This window comes from Phyllobates terribilis, unplaced genomic scaffold (genome assembly GCF_046119375.1).
Source record: "Phyllobates terribilis strain yellow unplaced genomic scaffold, ASM4611937v1 Scaffold_4__5_contigs__length_816908805, whole genome shotgun sequence".
Classification (NCBI taxonomy): Eukaryota; Metazoa; Chordata; class Amphibia; order Anura; family Dendrobatidae; genus Phyllobates; species Phyllobates terribilis.
This window is the reverse complement of record NW_027362764.1, coordinates 107,145,978-107,158,921: the sequence shown is the minus strand read 5'-3', so window position 1 is coordinate 107,158,921 and position 12,944 is coordinate 107,145,978.

The following is a 12,944-nucleotide window of genomic DNA, read 5'->3' as shown; positions in this document are numbered from 1 at the left end:
AGCATCTCCGGGACCCCGCTGCACCCCAGCCGGTAAGGTGATTTCGCTTTGTAATACGCACCCCTATTTTCCCCCCAAATCTGGGGAAAAAGTGCATCTTATATAGCAAAAAATACGGTAACATAAATAGTTGCAACCACAAAAGTGATTGCTGTGTTACATTACACCTGATGAAGGCTCATGGAGCTGAAACGCGTTGTGTGAAAATATTATAGTGTGATTTTTTTACATATTTTTTAATGTAACACAACAATCACTTTTGTGATTGTAGCTATTTATATGAAATCATTTTGGTTTTTAATTATTGTGGTCATCTAACTTATATGGACCACAAGAAAAACGAATAATCTTTTTGTCACATTGAGGACTCTATTATCCAATGGGAGCGCCTCCGGGTAAAACATTCCTTTTCATGTCCACATGGAGGCATTTGTCGGGCTAGGACAAGTACGCCACCACAGCTCTCGGACGAGCTGCAAACCACGGATTGAGGATCCCATCTTCCTAAGGTTTTGAACTAGAGTTGTGCTTATCCTGCAAAACCAGCTCAGGTGAGCACATATAAATCACATTTAAATATCAATTCTTATCTTACTTACTACGGACAGGTAGCGCTCTTTTTTCCTTCCTCCCACCTCTTTCTACCCAGGATTAGATACCAAACATGTATAGGTTCTCTTATATTTAAATGGTTAGAAAAAAAACAATGAAATTTGTAAGAAAAAAAAATGGCACCATTCTGATCAGATTAGCTGTCGTGTGCTGGGAGAGATGCGAGCTCAGCCCCAGAGCCTGCATCAAATGCAGGGAGATGACCTTGGACGTACCTATACGTCCAAGGTCGTAAACGGGTTAAAACTCATACTTCCTGTCCTTTCAGGAATAGTTTTCAGCAAGGCTCCTAATCATCAGAGACAGGATTACAATGACGGGTAACACCTCTATACACAGCTGACCCTGCTTCTACTCCCTTCACAATGGCCATTGCACACACGCATTAGATGCTTCAATACAAAATATAGGGTCAGTGTTTGTTCATTGTGGCTAATGTACATGTGTTGTTTTCTGAAACTGCAGGAAATTAGAGTCTAAAAAATACCCCAATATAGTGACCACGATGAAAGTTTCAAGATTTCTATATTTTATTTTTAATAAAGATTGTGATATGAAAAAAAAACATTGCAAAAAGTAAAATAAGTTATAATACCATTGACATAAAAACTTGAATTAAACAATGTCATTTTCTTATGATAGCTTCCCTTTAAAGGTGCTTATAGTTTTGTTATTTCCCATCATACTCACATCAGCCGCATGTAGCTACCAATTCATAAGAAATTTGAAGACAACCGTACCCCACCCTGAATATAGAGATTTGCTTGCATTCATACATCTGTTTGCAGTTAAACAATCCCTTTAGAATTGCATACTTCTACATAAGTCAAGTGACAATTGATAAATGAGAACGAAAAGAGGAAAATGAGCTTTCAGATCTCTTGATAGGAAAAAAACCCAAATAAAATAGAAGCTTCTATTGTGCGACTCACAAATGGTGTCCAGATGCTCCATTGTGAGACGATGCGGATCTCTGTGATCAAGGAACAATGGTGACATATGTGATCATCATAATAACGTCTTAATCTGTAAACTGCGCAGAGCCGTCTGCATGGCCGAATGCAAAAATAATAGCAATTACAAGTCTCATAGACTGTTACCGATGAATGGAGTCATGAGCTGAATGCAGATGTCTCTATGTATTGGCCTCCGCATATCATTCTTCTCCACTTCCTCCTAACCCTCTTGATGCCAGCGCTGCCTTAGGGTTCATTTGCAAACATGTAAAATTTGTGCCGTTAGTAACAGTTATGCAAATCAGGAGCTAATGCAGCTGCTGGTACATTAGTGACACGTCTGTAACTACTTGCATCAGTTTTTAAGCTGTACGTCACGCTGAGCTTGCAGCTTCCCCATGTAAATGACCAAGATACTGACTGTGAACATGCAGATTTGGAAATGTCTATGCTAGAACACAGCAATTAAAAATTCAAGTAGGTGTGGATTATGTCTGCAGCGTTATATCACATGAAGACTTGCTTTTGTACTTTATATATAATTCATTTTTATCATTGACTAGTTGCACAATGATTAAGAGCCATATATGGTGCGAAACGCGTCGGACAAGTGTTTTTATTCTTCTTCTAAGTTTTAATCAATTTTTTATTTTCTAAATTGCGGTTGCTGGATCCTTTTGTCCTACATGTGTCTACTAGTTGCATAATGCCTGTCTTATAGGCCTCATTCACACGTCAGGTTGTTTTTTTTGTGACAAAACGATTTAGGCCAGTTTTATTTTTCCGATTTTTATCCTTTTTCATTTTTCTGTGTGTCCATATTCACCATCATAATTGCATTTTTTTTTATTCTACGCAAAAAAAAGTCTTCAAGCTTCTTCCTATTATTTATTATGCTTTTCTTCCACAGCGCTTTACAGATATTATCATCGCTGTCCCCATTGGGGCTCACACTCTTGATTCCCTATCACTATGTCTTTGGAGTGTGGGAGGAAACTGGAGAACCCAGAGGAAACGACGCTGAAAATGGTGCACCAACGTTAATCAATTTGCATTTTGGTAAAAAACAAACAAAAAGGAGTGGATTAAAAAGAATACACATATATAAAGATCAATTTTTGAAATCCACTCAAGGAGTTACTATAAAAGCAATAATGACATCATGAATGCTCTGCATGAACCTGAAAGTAATAAAAGTACATAATATAAGGGTATGTTCACAAGTAGCATTTTTTCCTGTGCGTCTTTTTGCATGTTTTACAGTATCAGCAAAATTAATGAAATTTCTAGAATCTTATTCACATGGTGCTTTTTTTTCCTTACATTTTATAAGCTGCAGTGTGTTTTTTTTTTTTTAAACGGCAGAATGTCAATTCTTTCAGCATTTTTGCAGTATTTTTGACATGAATGAGAAAAAAAGCTAAGATAACGCATGTATAAACACATCAAAAACACTCCAAAAATGTAAGTATTGTATGCAGTGGTTTTCCTACCAACACTCAGGTTTTTGGCAAAAGAAAATCCTCTGCAATTATATCATGTGTGAACATATTCCTAATAGTATATAGTTAGATGTATGAATAAATGTTTACAGTCAGGGGCATAAAGATCACGACTGCAGAGGGTGCGACTGCGACTGGGCTTGTACAGGAGGGGGGCGCACCGACACAAAACCTATTTCAGCTGGATGTGTGTCTGAGGACGCATATTCAGCTGAAGTGTATTGCAGCGCAGAGATCCGCCGGGTCCCTGCACTGTAATACATGTGGCCGGCCAATCAGATGGCGGCAGATGACATTAGCGTGTCTGTGACTGGGGGCGAATGGCAGTGACATAATGCGCTGCCCGTCGCTTGCACACTGAAGTCAGCTGCCTGCTACAGAAAAGGACTCCGCGCTGCGTGGGAGTGGGGGCAAGGTGAGTAGAATTGTTTATTTTATGCGTTAAAGAATGATCGGAGAACCATGGACATACAGTGGTGTGAAAAAATGTTTGCCCCCTTCATGATTTCATACATCTGTGACCTAGTCTCCCGGTACATACCTGCACGCAACCTCCGATCCTCACAGGATCTCCTTCTCTACTTCCCTCTTATCTCCTCTTCCCACAATCACATACAAGATTTCTCCCGTGCATCCCCCCTACTCTGGAACTCTCTACCCCAACACATCAGACTCTCGCCTACCATGGAAACCTTCAAAAGGAACCTGAAGACCTACCTCTTCCGACAAGCCTACAACCTGCAGTAACCACCGCCCCACCACATTACTGCATGACCTCTACCCCCACCTACTGTATCCTCACCCATCCCTTGTAGACTGTGAGCCCGCGCGGGCAGGGTCTTCTCTCCTCCTGAACCAGTCGCTGACTCGTTTTGTTAAGATTATGTAAATGTTTTTGCTATGTACTGTATACCTATCACATGTAAAGCGCCATGGAATAAATGGCGCTATAATAATAAATAATAATAATGATTTCTTATTCTTTTGCATGTTTGTCACACTAAAATGTTTCAGATCACAAAACAAATGTAAATATTAGACAAAGATAACACAAGTAAACACAAAATGCAGTTTTTAAATGCAGGTCTTTATTATTAAGGGGAAAAGAAATCCAAACCTACAGGGCCCTGTTGTTAGAACCTTGCTCTTAGGTTTTTTTTCCTTTGCTGGTCACATGACCTTGTTGGCCTATTTAATCCTGCTCCGCCCTTCTGGCTTTGCTGGACTTCATTGTATATCTACTTTCTAGCTAGCCTGTGCTCTGTGTCTTGCTCTGTTAGTTTGCTTGGTCTACGGACCTCTATGTTCTATGTATTTTGTATGTTCGTCTGTCTGCTACTATTTCTGTTAGGAAGTGTCCATTTTCCTCCCAGTCCTTAGTACTTGTAGGGATTCCATCCCCACATCTATAGGTCTCCGTACAGACTAGCTTAGGACTTTAGCAGGTCTGATCGCAGGATCAGGTCCCCTGTTACATCGTAGGGATTCAGCTGAGTTCTATCGTAGGGACAGATCTCCTCTCTTTCCTTAGCTCTGGTAGCAGAACATAACAGTAAGTCCAGCCAGCAAATTCTCTAAGGAAAGATTTTTCTGTTCCATCATGGTGTTGGTTCAGGATTTGGTTCATCGCCTGCAGGGACTCTCTCTGGAGGTGGCCGAGCTCCGTCAGCACGTGAGTAACTGTCCTGGAGCACATTTCTTGGAGCCTAAGGTATGTTTGCCGGATTTATTTTTTGGTGAACACCGAGAATTTTTTTCATTCAAAAATGCTTGCTTATTGTATTTTCGTTTGAGACCTAAGTCCTCTGGGGATGAATCCCAGCGCGTAGGGTTCATAATGTCACTTTTGCGCAAAGAGCCTCAGGAGTGGGCCTTTTCTTTGCAACCTAGTGATACATGCTTCAGATCAGTGGATAGTTTTTTTTCTGCTTTGGGACTATTATATGATGATCCTGACCGTGTCGCATCAGCTGAGACTGAGTTGAGACGTTTAAAACAGGGATCAGGTAACGTGGAAAAATATTGTACTCATTTCCGTCGTTGGTCTACTCAAACAGGGTGGAACGATTCTGCTCTGAAAAGTCTATTTCTTGCTGGGCTCAGTGAAAGGGTTAAAGACCTGCTAATTGCTTATCCTACACCTGAAGATTTGCAACAGGCTATGCAATTAGCTATACGGGTGGATAGAAGACTGCGTGCAAGGGTTAATGAGAGCAAATCCTCTGCTATGTCAGTTTCTGGTTATGAGAATGTGTGTACTAACAGTGGTGAACCGATGGAGATTGGATCGGTGGCACCTCGCTCTCAAGAAAAAGACCGTCGATTTTTTGAAGGCTTGTGTTTCTATTGCGGAAAATCTGGTCATTTGATTAAAAGCTGTGAGCTTCGTATGAAGAAAGAAAAAAAAATGGTCAGTCATGCCCGTATTGCCTGTTTAAATTCCAAGGGTGTATTTTTAGCTGCTTCCACGATTGCTCAGGAAAAATTAATGGAATTTCGGGTGTTTGTCGATTGTGGGTCTACTCTGAATGTTATTGATGGGGAATTCGTGGAAAGACTCAATTTAAAACCTGAACCTTTATCATCCCCCATTGCTGTGGTTTCTGTGGATGGTTCCCCTTTGAAGAATATTACTCTCAAGGTCTGTGAATTTCCTCTCACTATTAATGGTGTTCACCATGAGAAATTGGATTTGGTAGTGTTGAATAACTTGCCTTCTCCAGTAATATTGGGATTGCCCTGGTTAAAATTTCACAATCCTGTACTGGATTGGTCTACCAGTGAAATTAAATCCTGGAGCCATAAATGTTATGACAAGTGTTGTAACGGGCGTATTGCAGCTTTGGATAGGGGAGAATTGCCTGTTCCTATTCAGGATTTTTGGAGAGTTTTTTTTGAGAAGGAATCGCAGGTTTTGCCTCCCCATAGAGACTATGATTGTTCTATTGAATTTGTCCCTGGAGCGACTCTTCCTAAAAGTCGTTTATTTAACCTTACTATTCCTGAGAGGAAGGCTTTGGAGGAATACATACAGACAAGTTTGGCCGCTGGTCACATTAGGCCCTCTAAGTCTCCTGTGGCGGTATGATTTTTTTTTGTAAAAAAAAAGGACGGCGGTTTACGTCCTTGTCTGGATTTTCGTGAGATTAACAAAATTACTGTACGCAATCCTTACCCACTGCCATTGATTCCTGATCTGTTTAACCAGTTAATGGGGGCCAAGTGGTTCTCTAAAATTGACCTTAAGGGGGCATACAATCTGTTGCGCATGAAGGAGGGTGACGAATGGAAGACTGCTTTTAACACTCCTGTGGGTCATTTTGAGAATCTGGTTATGCCTTTTGGTCTTACTAATGCTCCGGCATTTTTTTCAGAATCTGATTAATGACATCCTTAGACCTTTGATCGGTAAAAATGTGGTTGTGTATTTGGATGACATTTTGATTTATTCGCCGGATCTGGAGTCTCATTGGCGGAGCGTGCGTGAGGTATTACAGTTATTAATGGACAATTCGCTTTTTGCTAAGCTGGAGAAATGTGAGTTCGCTGTACAGAGAATTAGTTTTTTGGGCTACATTATCTCCAGCAAAGGTTTTGAGATGGATCCGGTTAAGGTTCAGGCTGTGCAGGAATGGCCTAGGCCTATTGGTTTGAAATCGATACAGAGGTTTTTGGGTTTCGCCAATTACTATAGAAAATTCATAAAAAAATTTTCTAGTATTGTCAAACCTCTGACTGATTTCACCAGGAAAGGTGCTGATGCGGTTCAGTGGTCTTCTGAGGCCATTGAAGCTTTTGTGTATCTCAAGGAGAGGTTCACCTCTGCTCCCATCCTTATGCAGCCTGATGTTACTAGGCCGTTTTTGGTTGAGGTTGATGCTTCTTCTGTGGGGGTTGGCGCAGTATTGTCTCAGGATAACGGGGATGGATTACATCCCTGTGCCTTTTTTTCAAAAAAATTTTCGGAGATTGAACTGAATTACGATATTGGTAATCGGGAATTATTGGCTATTAAACTCGCATTTGAACACTGGCGCCACTTCTTGGAAGGTGCGGAATTTCCCGTTCAGGTTCTTACGGATCATAAAAATCTGATATATCTTGATGCTGCCAAGCGCCTGAATGCCCGTCAGGCTAGGTGGGCACTGTTTTTCTCGCGGTTTAATTTCTCCGTTACTTACATCCCTGGTACTAAGAATGTTAAGGCGGATGCCTTGTCTCGCAGTTTTTCTCCCATAGTCGGTGCTGAGAAAGAGGAGAACATTTTACAAGAAGGTGTTGTGATAGCTGCTTTGGACTCCGTTTTGGAAAATGAGATTCTTAAAGCACAGGTGAATGCCCCTTCTAACACTCCTTATGGGAGGTTGTTTGTGCCTGGGACCTTTAGGAGAGATTTGTTTGTTGAGTGTCACGAATCTCGGTTGGCAGGTCATCCCGGAATCTCTGAGACCAAGAGACTGGTGGGTCGCAGTTTTTGGTGGCCTGGATGGCAGAAGGAAGTCATTAAGTGGGTGCGTCAATGTACTATATGTGCTAGATCTAAGTCCTCACATACTCCTGCTGCGGGGTTGCTTTGTCCTTTGGAGGTTCCCAGTGCTCCTTGGACACATTTGGCTATGGACTTTATAACTGACCTTCCCCCCTCTGAGGGTTTTACTGTCATCTGGGTGGTCGTGGACCGTTTTAGCAAGATGTGTCACTTGGTTCCTTTCGTCAAACTGCCCTGCGCTAAAACTCTCGCTAAGGCCTTTGTCAAGGAAATTGTCAGACTTCATGGCGTTCCTACTGACATTGTTTCTGATAGGGGTCCTCAGTTCGTGGCTCGTTTTTGGCGTGCCTTTTGTGATAGGTTGGGAGTTCATTTGTCGTTCTCGTCCGGATATCATCCTGAATCTAATGGCCAGACAGAAAGGAAAAACCAGGATGTTGAGCAGTTCTTGCGTTGTTTTGTGGCAGACAATCAAGAGGGGTGGTCTGAGTTTCTGCCACTTGCTGAATTTGCTCTGAACAATCATACATCTTCTTCTGCTGGTTGTTCGCCTTTTTTTTGTTGTTCTGGGAGACATCCGTCGTTTGGGTCGTTCTCCAAGTTGGGATCTGCCGTGCCTGAGGAGGAGAATTTTTCCGGTGATTTGGAGAGAGTTTGGACGGATGTGCGTGGTAATCTTCAGGAGGCCAACAGAAAATCTAAAGACTACTTTGATAGGAAACGACAGGAGGTTTTGTTCGCTGTTGGTGACATGGTTTGGTTGTCCTCTAGGAATCTGCGGTTGAGGATTCCTTCAAAGAAATTGGGTCCCAAGTTTGTAGGGCCCTTTAAGGTGCTTCAGGTTGTCAACCAATCTGCTGTTAGGTTGGAGGTTCCTACCTCCTGGAGAATTAATCCGGTATTTCATGTCTCTCTGTTGAAAAAAGCTGTTGTATCGGATTGTGACGCCTCTGCCTCTGTTCCTCCGGTGGTGGAGGACGGGGAATATGAAATTTCTCGCATCCTTAACTCTAGACGGTATAGAGGTAGTTTGCAGTATCTTGTGGCCTGGAAAGGTTTCGGTCCCGAGGATAACTCTTGGGTGAGGTCGGATGATGTTTCCGCGTCCAGACTTATCAGAGCGTTTCACAGGAGATTTCCTGATAAGCCTGGTCCTAGGGGATCCGGAGGATCCTCTTAGAAGGGGGGGTACTGTTAGAACCTTGCTCTTAGGTTTTTTTTCCTTTGCTGGTCACATGACCTTGTTGGCCTATTTAATCCTGCTCCGCCCTTCTGGCTTTGCTGGACTTCATTGTATATCTACTTTCTAGCTAGCCTGTGCTCTGTGTCTTGCTCTGTTAGTTTGCTTGGTCTACGGACCTCTATGTTCTATGTATTTTGTATGTTCGTCTGTCTGCTACTATTTCTGTTAGGAGGTGTCCATTTTCCTCCCAGTCCTTAGTACTTGTAGGGATTCCATCCCCACATCTATAGGTCTCCGTACAGACTAGCTTAGGACTTTAGCAGGTCTGATCGCAGGATCAGGTCCCCTGTTACATCGTAGGGATTCAGCTGAGTTCTATCGTAGGGACAGATCTCCTCTCTTTCCTTAGCTCTGGTAGCAGAACATAACACCTGTGTAAAAAAGTGATTTCCATCCTCTTAAAACATAAATTAACTGTGGTTTATCACATCTTTGGCAAGCTGAGTTCAATCTCCCAAGCCACACACAGGCCTGATTACTGCCACACCTGTTCTAAATCAAGAAATCACTTAAATAGGACCTGCCTGACAAAGTGAAGTAGACCAAAAGATTTTCAAAAGCTAGACATCATGCTGCGATCCAAAGAAATTCAGGGACAAATGAGAAACAAAGTAATTGAGAGCTATCAGGCTGGAAAAGGTTATAAAGCCATTTCTAAAGCTTTGGGACTCCAGCAAACCACAGTGAGAGCCAATATCCACAAATGGCGAAAACATGGAACAGTGGTGAACCTTCCCAGTAGTGGCCAGCCGATCAAAATTACCCCAAGAGCGCAGCGACGACTCATCCAAGTGGTCACAAAAGACCCCACAACAACATCGAAAGAACTGCAGTCCCCACTTGCCTCAGTTAAGGTCAGTGTTCATGACTCCACCATAAGAAAGAGACTGGGCAAAAATGGCATGAGTGGCAGAGTCCCAAGACGAAAACCACTGCTGAGCAAAAAGAGCATAAAGGCTTGTCTCAGTTTTGCTAGAAAACATATTGATGATCGCCAAGACTTTTGGGAGAATACTCTGTGGACTGACGAGACAAAAGTTGAACTTTTTGGAAGGTGTTTGTCCCATTACATCTGGCGTAGAAGTAACACAGCATTTCAGAAAAGGAACATCATACCAACAGTAAGATATGGTGGTGGCAGTGTGATGGTCTGGGGCTGTTTAGCTGCTTCAGGACCTGGAAGACTTGCTGTGGTAAATGGAACCATGAATTCTGCTGTCTACCAAAAAATCCTGAAGGAGAATGTCCAGCCATCTGTTCATGACCTCAAGCTGAAACGCACTTGGGTTATGCAGCAGGACAATGATCCAAAACACACCAGCAAGTCCACCTTTGAATGACGTAAGAAAAACAAAATTAAGATTTTGGAGTGGCCTAGTCAAAGTTCTGACCTTATTCAAATTAAGATGCTGTGGCATGACCATGCTGAAAACCCTCTATTGTGGCTCAATTACAACAATTTTGCAAAGATGAGTGGGCCAAAATTCCTCCAGAGCGTTGTAAAAGACTCATTGCCAGTTATCGCAAACGCTTGATTGCAGTTGTTGCTGCTAAGGGCGGCCCAACCAGTTATTAGGTTTAGGAGGCAATCACTTTTTCACACAGGGACCTGTAGGTTTGGATTTCTTTTTCCCTTAATAATATAGACCTTCATTTAAAAACTGCATTTTGTGTTATCTTTGTCTAATATTTAAATTTGTTTTGTTATCTGAAACATTTAAGTGTGATGACAAATATGCAAAAGAATAAGAAATCAGGAAGGGTGCAAACACTTTTTCACACCACTGTATATACCAGGATGGGTGACATATATACCAGGATGGGGGACTTATATAGCAGGATGGGCCAAGGATGGGGGACATGTATACAAGGATGTGGGACATATATACCAGGTTAGGCCCAAGATGGTGGACACATATACCAAGATGGGGAACCATATATACCAGGATGGGCCAAGGATGGGGGACATGTATACCAGGATGGGCCCAGGATGAGAAACATATATACCAGGAAGGAGCCAAGGATGGGAAATGTTAGTACATAATGGGTGAGAGAGAACAACACATACAGTATGTCCTTATAGGATTTAGAATACTACAAGGGCCCAAACATCTGACCAACATGCAAGGGGGGCAGGTCCAAATTTTGCACCAGAGCCCATAGGACTCTAGTTATTCCACAGTATACAGTTGTCCAGGCCATCAGTATGGTTGCATAGTAAGCACAGACTGACTCCTAAAGCTCCGATGTCATGACCTCAGAGGCAGACGTTCAGGCCTCGCATTGTGAGAAAAGGTCATTAAATGTCCAGAGAACACAGTGATTATTGACCCCAATCTCTACAGAGCTATTTGAAGGTAATAATGAAATAACTGATTAAGTGGAGGATGGCTTATCTAATAGACACAGAAGCCAAGAATTGGAAACAAATTGTCCAGATCTTTATCATCAGAAGCTGCAGCTCTTTGTCTGCCAGGAGCGAGTCAAGAAATCAACAAAGTCTGTGGATTCGGCTTATTCCTTGCAGAAATGCTGTGATAGCTGTGAATGATGTTCTGTTGTTCTCCCACAGCAGCTTCGTCTTATGTTTTAGATGAGCACCTGGTCTCCTTACAACTTCCAGTACACACTTCTAAGACTCGGCCTTTAGGTGAACCTCAGTCATGAGTAGAATTTAAAAATGCTCATTTTTTTTCACAACTCATGCCTGAGCTTCGGAAAAGGAGAATTGAATTTATTTTTCATGGCATTTCACAGTCCTGCATAGTGCACGCTCATGGGTCACATTTTTGTATTGCATTGTGTTCTTTTTTTATTCTCGTTTTGATACTGTTGTTCACATAGGTGTAGAACGGCTATACCGCAACCAGTAATAATGCCAAAAAGACCCCAACCAAAAGTACATATTTATTATGTGTTTATTATCCCTGTACAGTGACATCACTGTGTTTATTATCCCTGTACAGTGACATCACTGTGTTTATTATCCCTGTACAGTGACATCACTGTGTTTATTATCCCTGTACTGTGACATCACTGTTTATCTCTGTACTGTGACATCACTGTGTGTATTATCCCTGTACTGTGACATCACTGTGTTTATTATTTCTGTACTGTGACATCACTGTGTGTATTATCCCTGTACTGTGACATCACTGTGTGTATTATCCCTGTACAGTGACATCACTGTGTGTATTATCCCTGTACTGTGACATCACTGTGTGTATTATCCCTGCACTGTGACATCACTGTGTATTATTCCAGTACTGTGACATCACTGTGTGTATTATCCCTGTACTGTGACATCACTGTGTGTATTATCTCTGCACTGTGACATCACTGTGTGTATTATCCCTGCACTGTGACATCACTGTGTATTATCCCTCTACTGTGACATCACTGTGTGTATTATCCCTGCACTGTGACATCACTGTGTGTATTATTCTTGTACTGTGACATCACTGTGTGTATGATCCCTGTACTGTGACATCACTGTGTGTATTATCTCTGCCCTGTGATATCACTGTGTGTATTATCTCTGCACTGTGACATCACTGTGTGTATTATCTCTGCACTGTGACATCACTGTGTGTATTATCCCTGCACTGTGACATCACTGTGTATTATCCCTCTACTGTGACATCACTGTGTGTATTATCCCTGTACAGTGACATCACTGTGTTTGTTTATTAGCCTTATATTTGAGGGGCAGAGGTTATTGTTGCCTTATAGGGGCCCCTTAGATTTATTTTTTTTAGAATTTTTCTCTTTATCTGAGCGTAATAAAAATTACAATAACTAGTTCCATTTTCTTCCTTTTTACGTCTCTCTTGAAAAGGTTTATTTTTAATTCATCTCTGCCTGTAAAGCTGACATTGCTTTGTTAGTGGAGGCCCGACGTTTAAAGACAGCTTGCTGAGTATTATATTATTTAGTAGTTCCTATCTATAGCATGATTTATTACTGACGAATATAGAAAACTAATAGCATCCTGAATGGATCTAGGAGAGGTTGGAGTGCTTGTAAATCTGATAGTGACGGAGGAAGATGGGAGAACACCTTTCACAATCCTGAATCAATATCACTTTACCCCACACCTACTGTGACTCCTACAAAAAAAATTAGGAGGATTGAGATCTCGG